General features: G+C 36.3%; 1 protein-coding gene and 1 long non-coding RNA gene across 2 annotated transcripts in view; both read right to left on the reverse strand.

Moving 5' to 3' along the window:
• Positions 1-24,945, reverse strand: part of Hibadh (3-hydroxyisobutyrate dehydrogenase) — a 113,863-nt gene that overhangs the window by 23,570 nt on the left and 65,348 nt on the right. The gene's annotated exons all lie outside the window — the stretch shown is intronic.
• On the reverse strand, positions 19,782-24,908 carry LOC102008827. The gene is made up of 2 exons (XR_259882.2): positions 24,582-24,908; positions 19,782-20,405 (listed from the first exon to the last, which is right to left on the reverse strand). It is a non-coding gene; the product is annotated as an uncharacterized LOC102008827 (long non-coding RNA).

Here is a 24,945-nt window from a genome sequence, read left to right on the forward strand (position 1 = left end):
AGGTGGACATCAAACTTTGTATACTCCTGCTTCAGCCTTCTGGTCTGGAAGCACAAGTGTACACCACTGTGCTGCCAACTCTGCCATTCTTGCTAGCTGCTCAGCCTCTGTATCCTTTTGCAACTATTTTCAATGGTACATGACATAACCTCAAGAAAGGGTAGCTAGCCAGACTTTGCATGAGGAAAAGGAAACCCTAGGGTTTACATTCTACTTGGTTGTTTCCTTATGGAGTACAAAAATACTCGTATGGGAAGTAATAAAAAATATTATATTTTTGTCAACTTCAAGTACTAAAACCTTGGAATAAAACTTTTATAGCATGCTGTGAGACCATATATGTGACAAATCCAACTATTTATTGAATGTTAGCATAAGCGGAGAGAACTCTTCTGGTTTTGTGAGAATTAATCACACCAGAAAGGAAGAATAAGCCACATGCATCGAACTATCACTGATGATGGCCTTCTTATTCCTCCTCACACCTTAATCCAACTACCTTCTAATTATGTGCACAGCCAATAGGTACAACTTGTTCAGTACTCTCAGTACAAAAACAATTGTTAATCTGTCTGTTCCAAGTCTAGAGCCAAATTTCAGCTACCTACTGGCTGTTTCTTACTGCTAGCTCTCAGAAGTACAATGAATTCAACATATTCGAACAACTTCTGTCCCCCAACCCGTCCCTCAGACACACCCCAAACTGGTTCTTCCTGCATGACCATTTTCAGTTTAGACATTATCACTATCCATGTACACTAGAAACTCTATGGCAGCATTTCCCAAAGTTGATTCCTCAGATTGCTAGTTCTACAGTGTTATGGGCTATTTTAGATGTTCCCCCCAAAGCCTCATGCAGTCATAGATGAGTTTTTTCTGAGGTGACTGGATCTAGAGTGTGTGATGCTGGGACTGATTCACGTTGCAATGCTAGGATCAAGGATGCTAGGATTAAGAGTATGAGTGCTACCCGCCCTGAGTAGCCTGGATAAAATATAAGGAACAGAAAGAGCTGTGGTCGTCCCTTGTTTTGCTACCTTCTGCCCACCATGAACTGTTTCTCCTCTGTAATGATTATTTGCCATGCAACCCAGCCTTGAATCCAGCCGACTATGGACTGAAACCTCTACAAAACGTAAGCAAAATAAATCTTTCCTCCTTTAACTTTGGGTGTCAGGTATTTTGCCTCATCAGTGAGAAAGTACCTAAGACATACAGCATTTTAATGGGCATCTTCAATGATATAAATTTATAGCTGTGCTTTGTTTCTGATCAGTGAGGCTTACAATCTTCCTCCTGCTAACAAATCTTGCCCCTATGGCCAAAGAGCCTCACTCATGGAAACTAAGGGTATTCGGTCTTCATGGTAATGGTGATTAGTCTACAGAGGGCCAAGACAATCCAACAATACCAACAGAATTCTGCACTGGATTGCTATAGTAAAGTTAATGCACATTCACATGAAATGTCTGCGCAGTTAAACATCATAAGGATGAAATGCAAAACAGCAAAAAAAGACAGTACTATAATCTCAACTCTAGTCATCCAAACCCTAGTTCCTTTCAGTTTGTGAGCTACCCTAGAAATTTCTTAACTACATGAGCCACCCTCCAACAATAAAAGTCCCTCAAATTGATTAAACGTTTTGTGGTGAAATACAGACTGAGGTAAACAAACTGGTGTCTAAACAACTTATGGACTTATAGTATTTTAATATGTAGATATACACCTGGAATATTTCCAAGGGCTGGGGATTAAAGAATGCACATTTTTCTGACTTATGCTTTCATTATATTTCTTTTTCAAGGACCCTCCTTAGAATTAATTTTCTCTGAGACTATGCTTTGGGAAATGTTGGAGTCATTTGGCTGTCGGACCTTTCCATGTCCAGCTACTAATTTCTGTTGATTCTGATGGAAGCTTCACTTCTGAAAAACACTTCTTTAGTCAATCACTTTTCTCTCCTTTTATGTTTAATCTTTTAATACAGCATTGCTTTTTTTTCTTTGTTAAAAGATCCATGTCTCTCATAGGGAGTTCAAAGGTGGATTTTAAAAATGCCACCTTATGAAAAACCAATTTAATCTGTTAAATAATCACTTATCATAATTAGACTTAATTCTAAAACCTTTGTGTTTACTATTCCGTTTATTTTTTCTTGAATTTCTCTTCTCCCTCCTGTTGTTATAAATAAAAGTTTTCAAAGTTCTTTTTTTCCCTTTCTTTTATGGGGCTTTGGAGGCCATGGGTTACTTTTCTATTCTTCTAATGATAATCTTTAAAAGTTTTAAACATATATAATTAGGTACAAGTGTTTTTAGTAATGCCCGAAGCTTTCAGTATTTCTATTCGCAAACATAACATGAACCTTAGCATGCTTTAGAGAGAGGATACCATTCTGTCACCTCCCATCTTCTAACTCAAATCTTACTGCCCAGAGTTTTTAGTTTTACCTTTTCATTTTAAGCACATATAAAAGCGAGTTTTTAAAGATGTAAACACTTAAAATTTATGATTTTACTTTTAAAATAGCGTTGTGTCTCTGGTTCCTTCTTATATTGTTTTGTTCCCTAGAATCACTTTTCTCTTATTGAAATGCTGTATATGATTTAATAATTCATTAATTGAGGTTACTTTGTTGGCTTTTCTCCTTTTTTATGACTTTCAAATTTTGGTGTTCAAACCTATTTTAAATGGGGTGTTTTTTACTTAGTAGCCATCCCTTATGTCCTACCTGGCCACCCATGCTTAGACCCAGTCACAGAGCCAACTGGCAACTTGGTTTAATGCCTGGTCTCACCACTATAATTATATCTCCCCATGCCCAATATTCAAAACTTGCTAAAAATTGTAGCCCAAGGCCATGGCTAACAGCAAATTTTCACTTCTGTCTTCAGGATTTGAGGCTGAGACCTACTACTCACGTGGGCTATTTTTACTTCCCTTTTGCTCAGTAATAGAACTCTCAACCACTACTGTCCAGTTTTGCACCCAAGGCTCAGCCATTTGATGGCATTCATGCTACTTAATTTACTATGAGTAGATTTCAGTCCCTGAATGTATGTATCTTATCTTGTAGCACATCATTACTGATTTTCTATCACTATATTCTACTACTTTCATGTGCTTAGGATAGACCCTATATCAAAATATGAGCTTACCATTTTGACCAACCACATTTTATTTTATTTTTTTTTTTGTTCCCACAGTTACTGCTCTGGTTTGGCTTTGTTTATCTCTCATCTAAAACAATGCAGTAACAGCTCATCTTCTTCCTCCTACACATTCCCTTGAAGCCAATTTGTACTAATGCCACGAGAACCATACATCTTATTTCCCTGCTTCACAATTTCCACATCTCTAACTTACCTACAGCTTCCCTAGGGCACATAACATCCTCCACAGTCTGCTCTCAGCTCACCTTCCTAGACTCACTTCATGGCCACTGACACCAGTGTCTGACACTAGCCAAACTAGAGTGCTCCTTCTTTCCCCAAAGAGGAAAGATATGTTTCCATCTTCTTTGCCTTCTCACACCACTCTTCCTGATATACTGTATCTACATTCAACCCCTACCCATGTGCTCACCTCAGGCTCTGCTTAGCTGGCAAATTTCCACCTACTCTTTTTTTTTTTTTTTTTTCCACTACCCTTAAGGTTCTGCTCAAAGATCATTTTCAGCTCGGCAGTCATCACAACAAGCCTATCTGTGCACTATTTTCATGCACTTTATTCATACTCCTGTTATCAATCAAATCACATTTTACTATGGTTGTTTACCTCTCTGCTTTCCCTACAGTTCTTTGCATAATGACCATTTAATAAATTGATATTAAGAAACTATCAGAAGAGAAAAAATGTAGAAATTAATAACTCACAAATAATTAATAACATTTTATAAGAAATCATTTTTCTTGGTTTCTTCTAGAAAACAAGCTGAAGAAAGCCACAGAAATCTATACGGCACTATTTAATAAATGTTAGTGAGAACTGGTTACTATAATGTCAGAAAGAAGTAATGCTATAAAAGATAAAAAAAGGAGCATCAAAGGGTATCTTAGGATTTAAAAGAATAAATCTCAATGGCATAAAATAACTCTTTTACCTGCAAAATTTGAAAATACATTTGTATATATAAAACAAGGCATAATTCTATTGTTCAGGAAAAATTATTTCAGAAAAATGATGAAGGAAACCATATTTCATAAAATGATGAATTGATTTTTTTTTCCCCCCCTGGTACCGGGAATTGAACTTACGACCTTGCGCTTGCCGGGGAGGCGCTGTGCCGCTGAACCACTGAGCTAAATCCCCAGCCCCAATGAATTGATTATTGACAGACTTCCTGATAGTCCAAAAAGATTGGATCAACTAAAAGTCAATTCAATAGTACTCCAGGAAGTGCAGGCATTTTTTTTAAAAAAGTATCCTGTAAATCAAAATCTGCAGATATGATTTAAGCAGTACTTGCCAAAGTAAAATATAAACGTATCCTTATCTTTCTTACCCTGTCTTTTTCAGGAGCTGTACTAAATTAACACTTTCAAATGTATTCTGGAATAAGAAATACTAAAGATAATCATGCAATCAGACAGTATAACCAGGTTTTTAATTTAATTGAAAAAACATTCCACTGCTTGTAAGTGACACTATTTGAAGAAAATGTCCATCAGTGAGTTATTAATTCTAAGAATTGGTTTTCTCATCTGCTAAATGCATTCAGTAATATTTCACAAGATTATGAACAATTAAAGCAGCAATGCTTGCACACAAGTCATTTCAGTCCTCTAGCCAAACCAGATACCTCTTCATATAGGCCATTCTGTTTCTTCTTCAGTAAACTGCCCCTATCATATATCTGTCTGTCTTCTGATTTTTTTGGTACTCTTATTTACAGTAGTATTTTATATTTATTCTGATATGTATCTTGCAAATATTTTCTCTCAGTCTGTCATTATCTTTTAACTTTGTATCTCATCATACAGGTATGTATAATTTTTTAAAAAAATTCTTAGCTCTTAACTTTCTTCATTATAGTTTTCAATTATATGTCTTGCTTCACAAGGTCTTCTTCATGCTAAGATTATGAAAATATTTTATAATATTTTTCTCTGGTCTTTTAAAAATTTTTGTTTTTTAACATTTAAATTAATGATTTATGCTATTTGTATGTGTGGTATATAGTGTGATATAAAGATCTGTCCCCCACAAAGAATAGTCAGTCACTTGTCCCACCACAATTCATTAATTAATTTTCCCCTTTTCCCACTGAGCTCACTGCCTAACTCAGTTACTAAATCCCCATATGTTCTTGGGTCTATTTGGGAACTCAGTTCTGTCTACCAATATATCATCTATTCTTGAGCAAATACCGAGTTGACTTATTCATTGTAACTTTATATTATGTTCTGATATGTAGAAGAATGCTAATTGTCTACTTTTAAAAAAAAAAAACTTTTTTGGCAATTTTACTCTTCCAGATGAGCCTAAGTTTTTAAAAAAGAAACAGAGTATATTTTGCATTAAAATTTATATATTCTCACAAGAGAATGGACATTTCTAAATGCTTCCTCAAGCAGATAAATGATGTCTTTCCATTTATTAGATACTAGTTCACCTCTAAAGTTTTTTACCATCTTCTTCATATAGATTTTATAAATTTCTTGTTAAATTAAGTTTTATTCTAGAGATTAGAATCTGGAATAATTGTATTTAAACAACTATATATTTACATATTGTCTTAGTTCCTTTTGTGCTGTTCTAACAGCATACCACAGCCTGGGGAATTTATAAAGAACAGAATTTATTTTCTCACAGTGCTAGAGGCTGGGTAGTCCAAGAGCAAGTTGCCAGCAAATTCAGTTGTCTGGTGCAGGCTGCTCTATGTTTTCAAGATGACACATTGCTGCTGAATCCTTTCAGAGGGAAAGAACACTGTCTTAACATGGTAGAAGGCAAAAAGGCAAGATGGACAAATTCTCTCATCAAGCCCTTTTATACAGTCATATTAATCCCAGTCACAAGAGAAGCCTTCATGACTTACCTTTTAAATGTACCATGTCTTCATATTAACACACTGGCAACTAAGTTTCAACACCTCAATTTTGGAATGGACATACTTTTACTTTTCAAACACCTTTTTAATGCCATAAATACCAGTGCTGAGATTCACAATTTCAAGTCTTATTCCTTTGTTCTTTGCTTTGAAGGAACAGGAAATGGATTTACTTCCTGAAGTTGAAAGCCTGTCCTGTCAATAAATAATCTCCTTGCTAACTCTGCCAATCCAAACCTAGTTTCCTTAACAGGGTAGCATGGCTAATACCCACTGGGGATTCTGAGGGCCCATCTGTGGCTGCAAGAGGAGCGGGAACACTGATCTCCCCGACCCTGACCTTTGGGGCAGCTGCCTCCTTTCTACTGTTTGCTGTTTTCTGGACTGATGGTCTGGCCCTGAGAAAAATTCTTGCCAGCACTGATTCTCCAGCACTGACACTTATCCCAAGAGATGGAAAAGCATGACTCCATATAAAACTTAACTGTAACTTACTCTTGATTTTAGCTTTGAGGTGCTGGAGATAGAAACTGAGGCCTGCAGCATGCTGCGCAATAGCTCACTACTGAGCCACAACCCCAACTCTTGGCAACTTGTCTTTGATTATCAGTCTTGGACAACTGATCTGAGCAAATGCTGTACCTGGGTCTTTCTCAGAAGTCCTAGACTCAGGTCCTCAGAGCAAGTGAGGCCCTGGCAAGGGCTGCTCTTCAATACACCCATGATGATATGTCAAGGATTTGCCAACTGAAGTGACTTCTTGTCTTAACTCAGAAACAGCAACATGCCAAGCTTGATGGGAGATTTTAGTTGGAACTCAAAACCAGCCTGCTGATAAAAATGCAAAAGGTAAAGACCAGACCCAGAATGTTTCAACTGGCAACAAGGTTTCTAGTTAAGACCATGTGAATTATGCTCTGGCAGAAAAATCTGTCATCACTTAACTCATGTCCTGCAACTTTGCAGAAGACTGAGACTAAGGGTGGTGGACTAATTAATCTGTAAGAGAAAATGTCAAGGCAGCCCACTGTTGAAGCTGCGGGCACAGGTAATGCTAGCAGCTTTTAGCTATATCTATCACAAAAAACAAGACCAAAATGCAGAGCTGAATAATTTGACAAATTCTGCTGGTAGCCAAAAAAGAAGTGCCTGTAAAGTTGGACCCTATAAAATTGAGGGCTATAAAGTTTTGGCTCAGGACAGGCTGGTTGCTGAAAACATTAGCATTATACAGAAGCCAACTACTTAATATCAGGAAAATAGGAAAGATGCCTCGAAGGAATCTCAGAAATCTGCAGGACCCCACCCAGATCCCACCCACCACAGGCTCAAGGGTGTAAAGCTGTAAAGCTGTCATTTGAAAAGAGAACCACAGGGTCCTCAAGAAGGTCCCCTTAGGGAACAGGGTCCTCAGGATTAATTTCACAGTGTTCAGCCATCTAGACACTCAGAGGCCTCTGAAGCCATGATCCAAGGGGGCCCACTTAGCTGGCAACAGACCTTGTCCTCATCCATGTGGTATTGATTTTAGGCACATGTAGAATGCTAAAGGTGGGTTCAGGGAAACTTCCACCCAGATTTCAGAAGAACATCTTGGAGGCTAGGCAGTGTGTCTCAAAGAACAGTGTGTGAAGCTGTAAGAGTGAAGCCAAAAGTGCCCTGGAACCCAGGGAGTTGGAAAAACCCCAAACACAGAATATCTCAGGAAAGCTTCGGGCAGTGAGCATAGGCAAAGCTGCCCTAGGAAAGAAACTATGAGGGCTGCAACTGACAAATCCTGTAAGGATGGGACTGCTTAAGCCCTTTGGACTTCACACTGCCACAACGTGCCCTAGATTCTAGACATGGAACTACAGGATATAATGTTTGCCCTGCAAGGTTTTAGTCTTGTTTTTGTCTCACTTTTTCTTATTTCTTCCGTTCAGAATGGGACTGTTTACCCCCTGTGCCATTGTATATTGGCAGTATTTAACTTTCTTTTTCATTTTTACAGAGATGAGTTTGCCTAGAGTCTCAGAGAAAATTTTAGACTTGGACTTTTTAACACTGCTGAAACTTGTTAAAACTTTGGCCACTCTTAGATAAAGAGCAAATGTATTTTTCATAAAATGATGTGTGTAAATCTTTTGTGACAAAATGTCATGATTTGGATCTGGGAGGTCTCCGCAAAGCCTCATTTGCTAAAGGTGGCGGTGGGGGGGGGGTGCTTGTGGAAGATGACTGGATTAAGGGGATACTACAGCTGACTTGCTGTTAGGAAGTGGGGTCTGGTCAGAGGCAGCTCACTAGTGCTGTGATCTGGAAAGGTATACTTCCCTCTCTAGCACCCACCCCCCCCAATCACTGTGCTTCCTGGCCAACATGATGTGAGCAGCTTTTTTCTGCTCAGGCCTTTCCACCATGTCTTTCTGTCTTGGAGCTGGCCAACTATGGACTGAAAATGTGTGCCAAAATAAATCTCTCTTCCTTTAAGCTGTGAGTGTCAGGTATTCTACCTCAATAATAAGGAAAGTGACTAAAACAGTAAGAATTCTATTAGTTGAGATTATATAAAGGTTTTTCTTTTAAAACTTTTTTTTTTTTGGTGGGGCAAGCTGGTGACTGAATCCACTGATCCCAAGTCTTTGCTCATTCTAATACATTCTGTCACTGAGCTATATACCCAGCCTTTTTTCTCTTTGTTTTGATTAGTGTTCACATAGTATACCTTTTCCCTTTGAAATTTTAATCTTTCTATGTCATTATATTTAAAATGAAAATTTATAAACAGCATTTATAAACACCATTGGGCCCTTTTAAAAAAAATTGAATCTGATAATATTTTGCCTTTTAGTTGGCATCTTTAGGCCACTTATATTTAATCTAATTATCGATGGTCTTAGATTTAGGTTATCATTTAGGTTTATTTATTTTTATGTTTGTTTACTATTCTTACTTTATCTTTCTTCTTTCCTGGCTTCTTTTGCATCACAAAATTGGAATATTACTTTAATATTCCACTTAACTGTATCTATTTTATCTTTGTATAGGTTTTATCTTATGTGTATATGAGATTGACCTAGGGATTTCTATATACACTTTAAACCTTTTGCTATCCACTTAGAATTGATATTTTACCACATCAGGTAGAATGTAGAAAATTTGCCAGTAATTTACAGTATTGTTTTTATGTTGTAGTTGTCACTTATATTTACACGAACAGAAAATTCCGCCATTATAATTTTTTATCATAACCATCACATGTTTTAAAGAACTAAAGAAGCAAAAACTAGTCTATCACATTTATCTGGATATATACAATCTCTGTTGCACTGCTCTCTTAATTTATAGAGTTCCACAGTTCCCTGCAGTATAATTTACCTTTTGCCTAAAGAAATTCCTTTATCATCTTTTGCAGAGCAGGTCAGTTGAGAATAAATTTCTTAGTTTTCTTTTAGCTGTGAATATCTCTCTTTTACTTTCACTCATGAAGGATATTTTCACCTCATAGAGTCTGATTTTATAGCACTTCAAAATGTTTCACTGCATTTTGATCTCTCTGGTTTCTCTGGTAAATCCAATCATTGTTCCCTGTAATGCACTATTTTCTCTGGCTATTTTAAGAGTTTTTTCCCCCTTTGTTTTCCAATAGTTTATTTTAATCTGGGCATGGATCCTGTTTGGGACTCACCAAGCTTCTTAAATTTTTAAGTTTCTTTTACTGAATTTGCAAAGCTCTCAGCCAGTTTCCTTCAAACATTTTCCAAGCCACACTCATCCCCTTCTGGAACCTGATAGCACAAATGTTTCACTTTTCGACATTGTCTCACAGGATATTGAAGCTCCATTTGTTTTCTTTTAATGTCTTTTTTTCTCTGTTGCTCAGACTAAATAATATCTATACTCACAATTTCTATCTTCAGACTGACTCTTTCCTTTGTCACATCTATTCTGCTTTTCAGCACATATAATGATTTTCTTCAAAACTTCTGATTATTGCATTTTTAGCTATAAAATTTAAATTTCTTTCTTTTTTAACAGTTCTATTTCTTTACTGAGACTGTCTGTCTTCTTACTTTTTGGGACATGGTTATAATAGCTATATTAAAGTCACTGTATGGTATGAAACATCTGGGTAGTCTTGGGGTTGGCCCCTTTTCCGATGAGAATTTACCAGACTTTCCTGGTTCTTTCTGTCAAAGTAGTTTTTATAGCATCATGGACATTTGGAATATAATGTTATGAAACTCTGGGTCTTGTTCTGATTCTTTCGTGTGTGTGTGTGTGTGTGTGTGTGTGTGTGTGTGTATGTGTGTGTGTGTGTGTGTGCGCATACACACACATCTGTGTTAGTGTCATCAGGCAATAAACTAGGTTAGGGTCAGGCTGCACATTCCAACCTGATTTTGTAGGTTGTAGTTACAGAGTCAGTTCAGTTTTCAAATCCTTTGCAATACTATTTGAATCTGCCCCACATGTGCAACAGTCAGAAGGCAATCTGATGCTTGGGATACTGTCTATTCTACTGTTAAACTCATAAGGTCTTTAGTACGCTATTTAAGGTCAGATTCATGATCTATGCCTCAAGGGTGAACTCTGAAGCTCATACATATCAGTTTTATAATTTCCCTCTTTGTGAACTGTCCCATACCTCTGAGACTAATATACCACATCCAACTCTTCTTCTGGTCATCTGACTAAGACATCCTACATAGCATTTCCTGCAACTAGACCTGTTTCTGGGATCAAGCAACTGAAAAATAAAGAAAGAAAAAAAAAAGGAACAGTGATTCTCCCACATTGTTTAGACCATAATTTCTGATGCAAGAAACAGGGGCACTCAGATTTATAAGCATCTGCTTGGCTACCACTGTTACCACAAGACCGTAGCTTCAGTAGTGAGGTTCTTGTGGCAGAGATATGAAAAGGAAAAAGGGAACTCCTCCTCACTTTTCACAGAGACTGTTTCCTGCTCACAGACCAGGAATTTTCCTTCTCTTTTAACTCTTGGTTTGTACAGCCCCAGGATGCATGCTGCCTTTGAAGCTGGGCAGGATATACCAAAAATGGGGTTGGGGTGAATGGCAAGATGCTTGTTGCCAGGCCTTTTGTACTTCAAGTTCTGTTTTTCTTCTTCAACCTATGTGCTGTCATTTACTTTTCAGAACCCTCAGCAGGTCCATGCTTTCTAGCCAGGATTTTTAGTCACACTCACAAGGAAGAAAGGGCGAGTGCGTTTACTCCGTCTTAATGATATCTGGAACTGAGCCGTCATTCTTCAAAGTTTTGCTAGATGCAGATTCTAAGTTGACAGTTATCTGTCAGTACCGTCAACAATACTGCTCCACTGTCTTGTGGCTTCAACTGTTCTTATGATGTCTGCTCCTGACACTATGGAGTATATCACATGACCCCCATATGTATATTTAAATGATATTTATAAAATATTGTATAAGATATTACAAAAAGTAGTGACAGAAAGCAAGTCAGTATTTACCTAATTACTGTAATTACTAATTACAAAGGTGCAAAAGGGAACTACCTGGAAGATATAAGTACTTCATATCTTAACTGTGATGATAGTTTCATGACTATATAATTATCCAAATTTATCAATCTCCACATTTAAAATGGATAAATTCTATTATAAACAAATGATACCTCAAAGCCAGGGAAAAAACAGAGAGACTTTTGTCAGTCGGTTGTTCTTATGTAGGTGATTTTTTTAGCTTCTTAGCTGCTTTGGATATTTTTCTCTTTGTGTTTGGTACTATGCAGTTTGCACTTCCTGTTTATGTGGCTTGATGTTATTTCTGGAGACTCTCAAACCTCTTATCACTCCCCCACCCCATCTGGAATTCCAATTAGAAGCACGTTTAACTTCTGCTTTCTAGCTATGTATCCCTGTCTCTTATCCTTTATTTTACATTTTCCTTCTCTGTATTGCATTTGTATTATGTCTGTCTCCTCCTCTTTACTAATTATTTCTTCATATGCCATTTAATTCATCTACTAACTTTTAAATTTCATTAACTTCTCCAAATATGATCAGTCATTTCTGATATTTTCTAATTTCTTGTTCATTATTCTCAATTCCACTTTGTACATATTTTATATATAAATCTCTATTTTAGGTTCTGTTTTGGGAATTTCAGTATCTGAAGTTTACAGGGATTGAATCTGTTCCTATAGGTTTATCCTGTGACTTGTCTTTTTATGTCTCTTCCAAACTTTAACTGTGGGTTTACATTTGTTGTACTTAATATTTTAGAGTTCTGAGAGTCTGTGATTAAGGATAATTTTTCTCCAAAGTATTTTTACTCTTTCTGTGTGTTGCAGCCCCACTAACTCTACTTGGAAACCCTTAAATGTAATTTACTGACGTGGTATTTTCCCAATGGGTAATTTAAATTTGAACTCTACATTCATGCATTCAGAACTGTTATTACAAAGGGTCAAGGGAGACTTTTATTTCCCCACCTACAGCCAGTATAGGCAGATAAATTTCCCAGTTAGTTTCCTTAACTAGCTAGCAGATTATCCCCAACCTTTCTCCTTGGGGTCATATAGCCTCTTTTGAGATGTGTTGGCCTTTTGTGGAAGGAAGCCTTTCTCACTTTATGTAAGCACAACACCTGGGTTCCTATTACCCCATGAATATTAATCCCCGGTGCTTCCAGTGCTGGGAGTCAACATTTACTCCTTGGGCAGCCATCGCAACTGGGTTTATTATTCTTATTTCATATTACTGCCGGATTAGTTGGTCCTTGAAAATGTACCTAACTTTTGAGGAATCTGAAATGCATTTACAAATATAATTAGGGCTGGGGTACAGCCCAGTGATACAACACTTGCCTAGGACCTTAAGTCTGACTCCCAGTATCACCAAAAAAGTATGTGTACTGTAATTTGCTCAGTACATGGGAGTTTTACGGCAGTAGGTCATTTAACATACCTAGCCCACCACACTGCCAGCAACAGTATATGGCTATATAGAGAAACAAAACAAGTCCACAAGTGTCAAAGGAAAGACTGATTTCTTTCTTTTTATGCTAGGATATTTGTAATTCTTTTGTGATAATAAAATAGATTTCATCTTTACCATCAACACCTGTATTATTCTAAAAATGTATAACAAAGTGTTACTTTTGTAGCATCAACTTTGACAAACAAAATCAAGAATTTAAACCCAACTAGGTACAGTAGTCAATCAAGTTAATGAAGATTTTTTGTGAAAGTAATCTCAAAAACATTAGGTACTTAGAGAATCTCTAGATCACCTGAATTTTGTACTTATTTTAAAATTTCATAAAAATATTAAGTATCAACAAATCAAGTATTTACTGAAGCTCTTCTGTAGACAAGTTACACACAGAAGACACTTTTGGCTCCTCTGATTTTTTTTTTTTGAGACAGGGTCTCCCTCTACAGTTCAGGATGGCTTTGAACTCACTAAGTAGCCTAGGCTGTCCTCAAACTCACAGAGATCCTCCTGCCTCTGCCTCCTGAGTGTTGGGATTACAGGCATGCACCACCATGCCCACCTGGCTCATCAGATTATACAAAAATAATTCTTGCTCAAATTAAACTTTGTTATCTGGACAAGAGTTACTCTACAATAAAATGAACTTCAATACAAAAAAATTAATTGTCATAAAATAGATTTGAAATGTTCGATATTCAAAAGAGGGAAACATCACATTTAGGGCATGAAATTAAAAGAGAAAAGGAGAAACTTCACTAAATAGATCAAATTAATGGGGGCTATTGAAGATGACTATCAATTATGATGTGTTGGCAGGGAACGACTTAGGGCAGAGAGAGAAATTCCAGATGGAGCAAACTATAAAAACAAACAAAAAGTCTAAGTATAAAAGTATGATATTTATTCAGAAAATAGCAAATAGATGAATTTGGAACAAACAAAACTTCAAAAATACTGACTCTCAGTCTTCTCTGAATATGCATCCTCTTTTCCAATTCCATACTTCGAAAACAATCTCTTTTTGGAATGTCCTCACCCAATCACACGTTACATATCTAACATCTACCAGTTCTTCAGGAAAGCAATCATCTTGAAGACAGATCTGGTAAATACGAATGACTCTAACTACATCATTAACTTATCATAAAGCTTTTTATACTACTGCTATGGCCATTATCAACCCACACCATAAAGCAGTGTCCTTTTCCATGCCCATCTCACTGGCGTGTGAGTTCCCTAAGAGAAGGACTATGACTTACCCTAGGAAAGTACCTGACATACACATGACTCTACAAATAGGAATGAAGTATACGAGAAATGGGAAAAGACAAACCTGTATGTTTCTTTGCAAGCACTGAAGGAACTCTGGCAGACAATGGAAAACCACACTATGTCACCGGCTGAGAAGACAGAAACATAGTGGCAGATGCTAAGGCCTCTAAGAAGGCTCACTGTCCAATATAGGCACCACTTGGCACATGTCACTATTGAAAGATGTGGGTCTTATAATATGGCTACTTCAGGGCTGGGGATGTAGCTCGGTGGTACAGTGCTTGCCTACCATGCACAAGCCCCTGAGTTCAATCCCCAGTACCACCAAAAAAAAAAAAAGGTTACTTCAAATTCAGATGTACTTTATACGTAACATACATAACAGACTGCAATAGTACAATATGAAAAAAGGATATAAACTCCCAACAATTTTAATATTCATTATGTTTGGAAATTATAATATTTAGATATGTTGAGTTAAATAAGGTATCTTACTAAAGTTCATCGTTAATGTATTATTAAAGCTCACCTGTGTTTCTTATTATTCTATTTATGACTACTTACAAAATTTAAAGTTACATATATGGTTTATGTTATATTAGACAGTGCTTGTCTAAGAGTTTAAACCTAAAATATTAGAAAAAGTGAAACTGTAATACACTATAAAAAGGAAATCAAAAGAAATAACTGGTTTTACAGAAAACAAAATGAAACTGACTTTAAAAATGAATTTGACTTAAGGGGCCAACAGATAAAAATGCAAGTCTAGAAATCAGAAAAGATTATTAAGAAGATTGTAAGAATATTAAGAAAACTCTACAGAGACAAGGTGGTTGAAACACTGGCAGCATAGGTAAATCCCCATGGTAAATTTAGATTCCAAATCTTAGAAAAGGGGAGAGAGAGGCAGTAGGTAGATTTTTCTGAAAGGATAGAAAGGACTTGCTTCCTGGGTAGCATCCTACACTCAGAAGTTATTTTATACAAAGACATGATACTAATAGCATTGTATTTCTAAGATGAGTATACTTAAGGTAAAATTAGGGACTTAAATATATTAGAAAATATTGTTTTTATTAGGTGCAGTGGCACATGCCTGTAATCCTAGATATTCAGGAGGCTGAAGCAAGAGGACCACATGGTGAAGCCTAGCCTGGGCGAAACAGAGACACCCTTTAAAAAAAAAAAAAAATCCAGAGACGTAACTCAGTGGTTTAGTACTTGCCTACCATGTGTAAGGTCCTGGGTTCGATCCCTAATTCCAGAGATGGGAGAAGTGGAGTACAGGGGAGGGGAGAGGAAAGGAAAAATGAAAAGTATGGGGTATATTTTTCCTTGTTTTCAAACTCTGAAGTAACTCTCTACCTGTTCAATTTATAAACAAAAAATTCTGCAAGTTAGTTTCGATCATAACAATGTGCACATCTAGGTTGAGCATGGAAACCTTCAGTTACTGTTCTTCTAGGAGAGGAAATCACTTGGTTATACATGCCTTCTTCTCTAGTAATATGGAATTTATAGACAGTCCTTAGCCACTGGCAGTAATATTTAAATAATATTTTAAAAGAGGTGAAAATAAAGTTTGAATTTACATATCACTCCAGGTTTCTTTTTATTTTCACCAAAATATAAGAAATTTGGAATGTTAAGAGCAAAAGGTTATTTGAACTAAACTTTTAATTTCCTTAACGCTACTGCAAATATTAGGAGCATCATTTCCAAGTATAAAATACATTTTCCTTTCAGCAGATTTAAGAGAGAACTATATGTTCTCTATTATAAAGCAGGTAATCAAGAAGGATAAGTTCAATGTTCTCATGTGATCAGACAGAATGCAACCTACTAGACAAAGGCCCATCTTTCACGGGAAAGAGTTTCAAAAAAGATATTCCACAATCTTCCCTTATATCACAAACTTTAGCTGCAAGATTACAAGATAATTTAAAATTTCCCAAAATAAAATTATAAAACCAAACACCTTGCCAAGTCATTTTTATTGAAAACTTTAGCACATTTAATTTATATTCCAAGAATGGTTGGACTCAAACAACTTATAACACACTATAGTTGAGGAGAAAGGTATGAAGTAGTTACAGTGTAAGGTAGGATGCTAAGTGCCCTACAAGTCATGGTGGTTCACAGAGAGGGTCACCTCTTCTTAAAGAGGACATCACCAGAGGGACATCTATGATGGGCTTAGGAAGTTTGTGGGATAAAATGAGGAAGAAATTAAAATTCCAGTAAAAGAAATTATCAAGAAGAACCAGGAACTTCAGTAAAAGACATACACATTTAAGAGATAGTGAATGGTCTAGTTTGGCTAGAACTTGAAGCATACGGAGTTAAGTAGTGCAAAATGTAAGGGGAAAATAAGCTGGATCTAGACTGGAGAGCTCTGAGTGGCAGGCAAAGAACACCAGACTGGATTGAGTGTGCATGAGGAACCAAAAGTTTCTGAACAATGTATCAGATATGTTCTTCATGCAGACTGAAGCTACTCTCATAACCATGAAGTATCAGATACATAAGGTGCAATTAAAAAATAGTGAATGTTTAAATTTTTATTACAATAAAAGACACACTGCCATTAGTCACCCTCAAAATATTCTCCCTCACTCTGAAAACATCCTACCCTCTTGCCACTCCTAGATATCCTCTTCCATGAGTGTCTTTAGTTGCACCTTTGAGGCTGTCTAGATGTCCTAAATGGATCCAGAAACATCAAAAATGCCCCCTTCCTTTTTGAAGGCAAATATAATAATTTATTAGGACGACTAACTTCGTTCTAATTTTAAAAAAAGAATTTGCCTTTCACAGTCATTTGACTTTGTGGAAGAGGCAGAAGTCTCATGGTGCCAGACCCAGTAAATACGGTGGGTAAGGTTACAACACAATGTTTTTAATGAGCCTGCCTTTCCACTGGATGGCACTGATCGTGGCTTACAAAGACACTCATGAAAAGGAACTTCCAGAACTGCTTCAGAAAGTGACAAGAATGACAGATTAAATGTGTTTGAAGCAAGGGAGAATGTTTTGAGGGGGATTAATTTTATTATAATAAACCTTTATTTAAACACAGACCACATTCTTCATCAGCCCTGTAACAGCACAGCAGCAGCACAGAAGCAGGGGTGGTAAAGGCAGCAGGAAGGGCATGAAGTCTGAGCAGCAATGTGCTGATGTACCTACTTTCTAAGCAAGAATGCACAGCACTGTGTTCAAGAAAGGGAAACACATGTGCATATGTTCAGCTTTCCCTATGACTAGGGGGCCTCCTCTTGGGCAACAGCCTAATCTTTAAAGAGGAGAACATTTTTTATCACACGAGTAGGGAAATCTGCCTTTTCCTGAATGGGTTCTCACTGAACAGGCTGTGGGGAGCCATCTGCGCTCAGCAACAGCAGCAGTGGCACACTTGCTTACATGCATACCGTCTTCTCTTTGCTGATTGGCTCAGCTTAAGCTGCCCACCCTGGAATTCCTTTAACATATGCAGTAAAAGTCACATTCTACTACTAACTAAATGAAGGTTGGAAAACTTGAGAAGAAACATTCAGTCGCTGATTAAATAATGCAGCTGATAAGGAATCCAAAGGAAGAAGGAAAGAAACCAGGTGAAAAAGAGCAAAGAACAGAAACAGGAGCAAGAGAAACCAAGGAGGATGCAAGAAGGCTTACCAGGAAGAGGAAGGAACTGATTAACCACTACACCTGTGTTCACTTAAATGTAACTTGGAATTCACAGTGAAACTTTATTTTTAAAAGGACTTGGCCCATGAACGGGGTGGTAATGGTAACAAAGCTAATTACATCTCATAATTAGTAATTAAGATTAGATAACAAAGCCTTTGGCAATGTACTACACTCTAATGATGGAGGACCAACATCTGAAAAATATAACAGTGTGTTAGCATAACCACATATGCAAAGTACATAGAACCATTTCCACAGTTAACTTGTCATTGAATGATTAAATATGAATTCATAATTAGAAAAATCCACACTGTAATTTATTCGCTTTCCTGGCTGTTCTGGTTCATTAAAAGTTGATTACTAAACAGTGACCTCTAGTGGCCCATAATTTTCTAATCTTCTATTATCACTCAAAGAGCACAGACTTGAAGAACCTATTTATCCAAGATAAGCAGTTACTTTTCCCTACAAAAGGAAGTATTATTTTTACTTATTTTCCCCTCCTTAAAATACATTCCATGTGACAACATAAAGTGCTAAAAAACTTTCCTGCTTCACTCAAGTGTCACATGTTCATTAACAAAACATGAATGGGCACCATCTATATAAGATCCCAGTCAGGGCATTCAAAGTATTATACTGCTACTTAGCAACTGATTTCACTAATTCTTGACTACCCAATCAAAACCCAAACCAACATTAACACAACTGCTATGCTACTATCTACTCATTGGTTATGCATACAACATATGCTGAAAAAACACTTTAAAATTCAAAGAGATTAGTAATTTCTGATTCACTGAACATTGGACTACTTAAATTTATCTTTAAAGGAAACTGATTAGTAACTTAAAAAAAACCTAGCAAGTGGGGATGTAGCTCAGTGGTACAGTGTTTGCTTGAGGCCCTGGGTTTGATCTCTAGCATCATAAACAAAGAAAAACAAAACAAAAACAACAAAGCCCTAACCAGCTTATGTGTTAAATTTTTCCCTAAAACTAAGTTTTTATAAAAATGACTTCTCTTGTAAAATATTACATACATGAACTTTCTAAGCATCATCTCTCCCTTAAAATGAGTATTTATCTTACAAGGATCCATACACCCACAGGAATAGTTTAAGTTAAAGTTACACCCAATTTATAAAGTTGTAAATGTATTTGCTTTATTACTTACAACCCAGGTAAATTCCTTATTAAAATAAGGTTCCAGGAAGGCAACAATATGAAGACTTTGAGTATGTTAGGAAAAGGATTATACATTCCTTTATCCTCTCAAATCAGTCAAGCTATTATTGATCCTAGTTCTATAAAGTACTGGCAGTGCTGCAGCATCCTTTGAGAATGTGACTAAGTCTCCAATAAATTTAAGATGGAAAGAAAAGAAACATATATACTTCTCCAATATCACTAATGTGGACACACAGAGAGGGCCAGTTGTTTTCTGTGATGATTTAATATAGTAGCTGGATAATGAGTTGTACCTTCTGTAACAACTGAATCACCATTTAATGCTATTATCAACAGTTCATGACCCACCAGCAAGAAATGTCAACCTGATTAATCTAAACACAGTTGACCTCAAAAAAAAAATCCTTACCTCTCACAATAGAATACTGCTATTACTATCTACTATGTGTGTATGGAAACATACAAACCAAATCATTAAGTAAAAACAGTATTTTAGAGTTCAGTATGCTAATTTGCTAAATAAGAGTTAACAGGGTTCTGAAAAGAGCTGAAGATATCAGTTGAACAACCACACTTGTAACAACTAAGAAACTTTTTTGAAGAAACATGATTTTATAAGTTCAACGTTATTGATAGTATTTATTATCACCATAAATTAGTATTACATTAAAATATCATTTTGGTTATGAAGTTCACTTTAACTCTTCTTATATATATGTTTCTAAAATAATCAAATTAGATCAGAAAGCTTTAATTTTGGAATTTCTTATTTTGTTCCATGAGCTTAGGCATAAGACAGCACTGGTTGAAATATGCAATTGGAGTACATTGTCTTGCAGGTCAGACTGGTTCTGTTTTACACAATGGGCCATTTCTGATGGGATGTAACTCTGAAAGCCTGACATTTTGGAAGAGATCATTTAATGCCACCATTTTAAGATTCCTATGAGGTCACAGAAAAACACACATCCATCAGGTTTCAGAAAGGCTGATTAGAGCACAAACTGGACACCTGATTTTTACTAAAACTAGGACCAAATTTTCTTCATTACAGTAACCTAGGTTTCCAGTATCTGCAAAGAGTAAATTCAACTTCAGCTTCCTTGTATCTTCAGCTTGGTTGAGACTCTAGGAAAAGCATCTGAGAATAGGCAGAATATGTCAAGATCTTCTACAAATGAATTTCAATTTCTTTTTAAGTCAGCCTCTACAGTTACCAAGGAGATTTAACCTGAAACAACCAGATAAATTCAGAATGAGGAACATTCTACAAAAACAACTGGTCTAGACTAAAAAAAAAGTCAGTATCTTGAAACACTTTAAAGGGAGGATAGGAGAACTGCTCTAGATTAAAGATGGGTAAAGAAACATGATAACCAAATATAATGCATGAACATTAGGTACTGGACCAAAGAAAATTTTAAAAGTCTAGTTACTTGGAGTAAACCAGAGAAAATCTGAATAGGGGTTATATACTAGATGACACTGAGTCAATGTTAAATTTCTTGGGTGTGATAGTAGTCTTGCGGAGTTATGTAAGAGAATGTCCCTATAAAGGTGAGTAGTTCAGCAAAAAAAAAAAGTATGTGGGTATGTGGAACACAAAGGGGAAGAACATATAAATTGAAAGTAAAACAACAAATAATTAAATAGCAGAGCATCAGTCCACATATACATGGAACTCAATATACTTGTTACTTAGAAATGTTTTATGAAGTGTGTATTTATTGTATCATATCTTCCAAAATGGCAGGAAATGAAGCAAGAAAAATTCTGAACCAAATATCAATGGAGGTAATTCCTTTCTTTCCTTTTTTACTATGCAGTTTAGGCTGGCCTTGAAAGCACAGCAATCCTCCTGCCTCAGTCTCCTGAGTGCTGGGATTACAGGTGTGTGCCACCATGCCTAGCTATTTCTTGACTTATAAATTAGATACTTCCCTGGTACATCTGTGCCAAATTTCTACAAATAGAGTAATTTACTCCTTGATATACATTTTTACCTTGCTAAATCAACCTGTATCTCTGTTTTACAATCAGGTTTACACGTGTGCTTTCTGTCTGAGTCTGCCCTCATAATAGCTTCCTAAATGACTAACCACAGTAACAGTGTTTAATCTAGGCCGGGTACCTTGTAGAGCTTTCTGTATACAAATGATCTAGCTGAGTTCCACTCTAGAACAGATTTACAAACAAAAACCCAACCACCAAAAAAGAAGTCTGATATCTTTATCATGACATTACTTGACTCACACTAGTAAGAAAAGTGGAATTCACAGATTCTATAACATACTACCATGGTACTGAGTTAGAGCCCACAAAAATCTGTAATACTTACTCCCACACTAAAGCTGCACTATTTATATAATGTAGGTGTGCATTTTCAATATAATGTAGGTGTGCATCTCAACTCCATTTAAATAGCCTCATTTCTACAGATTACAATTTGGAGAAAAGAAATACAAGACCAAGTTAAAATACATGTGGCTGTTTTTCTATGATTTTTCATGGTACAGAAATGTTAAGAAAATAAACATTCATCCCTTGATCTGAATTAAACACATACAATCAACTATAGGTGAGACCATAACAGGCATTTCTCAATACAAGAATCATCGTGCCCTGGCTTATTTTACAGATGGGAAAAAGTAAGCGAGCAGACAGGTGAACCCATTTCTTTAAGAAGCAGTTTGTACAGATCCACTCCATTGATGAAATCCATTTGAAAAGAAGAACATAACCATTTAGAAATTGAAAAAAATCTCAGTTCCCAGCAATGTAAGATGGTCCAGATAACCAGGATTACCTGCATAAAAATTCTAGGAAAAAAATTCCAAAGATGACAGTTGTAGTAACTAGGCACAGAACTCTTTCCAATTTGATCATAACACACAAGGACAGATAGTTTATTAGGTAAGTGTTGTGCTCTTCAGAGGGTGCCTACTTCGTGTTCAGTACTGTTACAGGCACTGAGAATACAGTATGAACAAAACAAATGAAGCTTACGTTCTAACAGAGTGGTCTTCAATGCCAACTGTATATTACGAAAAACACAAGAGATCCTGATTTAATTGGGGAGAAGGCAAGCAAGGTGACAGCAGAGTAGAAGGAGAGGCTGACTTTACAGAGATCACTGATTTCATCCACTGTGACAGAAGGGAAGGCAGAGAACATACAAACATACAAATGCACAGGGTTAGCAGATTTGGTGGTAGGATTATGGGGAAGTTCTTTTCATAGTTGTATTTATTCTCTCAATGAGAAAAGGAAGATCATCACTTGAGATTAGTGATTATTTACTTAAGAATGAAACTAACATGGACATCCACTTAGTCCAGTCATGTTCATCTACTCCAGGGCAAATGCAGGGAAAATAAATAGGTGGATTTGACCAAGGATGGCGTCAAAGTCAACAGAGGGAAAAAACAAAGAAGCAGAGGATGTATAACTATGCACAGTAGGGAAGGAATGGAGGGCATGAGGAGGACAGGGATAAAGAAGGGGCTTTTTCATTACTCTAGTGTTAGCTCTAATGGGCACTGCCATTAACTACAATTGTTTATCTTCCTAACATGCAAAATTCCCTTCCTTTAAAATTACTCAATTCCTTTTACGCCCATATCTCATACTCTGAGTAACTACTTTGAAGATAACAATATGCAATGTATTAACTACTGTTATTCTCTTATTATTTTGTTTTGAAATGTTGTTTTATTTCCCATAAAATAAAAAAAAATGCTTTTCCTTTATAGAAGGTAATGTCCTCCCCCAACTTCATTAAAGTTTAACTGACAAAATTTTTATACGTTTATGATGTACAACATGTTTTGATATATGTACACACTGTAAAATAAGTAAACAAACCTGGCATCACATCGCATGATTATCATTTTTTTCTTGGTTATTTTGTTCAAGAGTGTTTATTATTTCATTTATTCTTCATTATTTTTGTTCAAGGCCAAACACCGTCTATACTCTAGTCTTCTTCACTAATTGACAAGAGCTTAGTATTTGTAGATCTTTGAGTACTTAAAAGACTGACAAAAGCTGGGCAGGGTTGTGCATGCCTGTAATCTCAGCACTCAGGGGGCTGAGGCAGGAGGATCGTTGCGAGTTCGAGGCCAGCCTGGGCTACAAAGTGAGTTCAAGACCAGCCTGAACTGCATAGTGAGACCCTGCCTCAAAAAGAGAAAAAAAAAAAAGACTGACACAAAATAGCATTTTTCTACTCTCCCTAAAGGGGAGGTGACCCTGTTATAAAAGCAAACCTGAAAGGAGACTGACAATTCAAACGGGTATGACTTCTTGTGGTTTCCATGACAAAGGCAGATCCTCTAGAAGAAACGTGGTATTTAATTTCAGTCCCTGCTTTTATTTAAAATGAAGTGTATCTATTTGAGAGAAAAGATGTGTGTTTTCTCTCTTTGGATATACTAGTATTTGAGAATAGGGGTCAATAAAATTTATTGTTTTAACTGAGGACTTTAGAGTCTCTTTTGAAGAGAACTCTCTTGACTATCAATTGGTAAGGTAATCTTCATTTCTTTATTTCCCTTGAGACAGTACTGTATACTCTGCAAGTCTATAATCTCTTCTTCACAACTCATCATACAATAAGACCTAAAAATTGACATTTTTTTCTTTACACATTTGGTAGCAAAACTTTACTTAAACTGATGTGAGCCTATTTATTGTCTTCATTTATTCTGCTTCATATGAAATGTTCACATAATATGCTTGATTTCAGGGGGCTTCTCTGGACTCTAGTAGGGATGTTCTATAGCGAATATAGACCATTTTTCTCTAATTCTGAAAAACAAAACAAAACAAAAAAACACCTCACACAGCTCCACAGAGCTTCAAGCAGAACTGTGGACCTATGGAAAATTTTTTTCTCTTTTACAAATAGGAATTTAAACTTTTATCTTAACATTAGAACTAATATCATAATCTGCTCCAGTTACTGAATCTTGCAATGTACCTTTTGATTTTATTGAACCCTAAGGGAATAAATCTTTATTAAGGTCCAAATACCTTGAAGTATATGAACCTTTATCCATCCATGCTGTTCCCACCTCAAACTCATCAGTCTCCTAGCATGAGGAGCTGCGCTAGCTCTTCTTATGTTCATCTGGTGACTTCGTTTCTCTTTAATCAGAAGTATATATTATTTGGGTAAAAACCACAAACCTTAATGTTAGCCAGGCATGAATTTTTAAAATTAGCTCCACCTCCACAAATGACTAGGGTAAGTTCCTTAACCTCCTTAGGAGACTGTACCTACCTCGAAGTGTAATTGTGAAGATTCATTGAAATAATATCTGCAAAGCACTCAGCAATTTTACAAAATTACCTAGCCTAAGACTTACTATGTAATTGCAGTTCATTAAATATTAATTTATCTTACCTATGTTTATAAAAGGCATGCAAATGATGAATTTACTTTTTATATTGTAGCTATTATCCCAAGAAACTTCTTTTCCACTGGAATATGATGATATTCACATCATATGCTCCTCTTGTTTTCAAAGGACTCATATTCTGACTTCAAAGGAAGCTTTATTCACCATTGAATATCACAGACACGATGCTATCATACAGAATTTTAGGCCTAAGAGATGTTAGGGAGAAGAAAACATACTACAAATTATTAGAGGGCTGATGTATTGTCTCATTTAATCCTTTGCATAAGTCTAAGAGGTAGTGATGTCCTGGTTTTTAAAATAAGGAGAGGGGCTGGGGATTTAGCTCAGCGGCAAAGTGCCTGCCTG

This window comes from Chinchilla lanigera, unplaced genomic scaffold, assembly GCF_000276665.1.
Source record: "Chinchilla lanigera isolate Chin_1 unplaced genomic scaffold, ChiLan1.0 scaffold00009, whole genome shotgun sequence".
Taxonomy (NCBI): domain Eukaryota; kingdom Metazoa; phylum Chordata; class Mammalia; order Rodentia; family Chinchillidae; genus Chinchilla; species Chinchilla lanigera.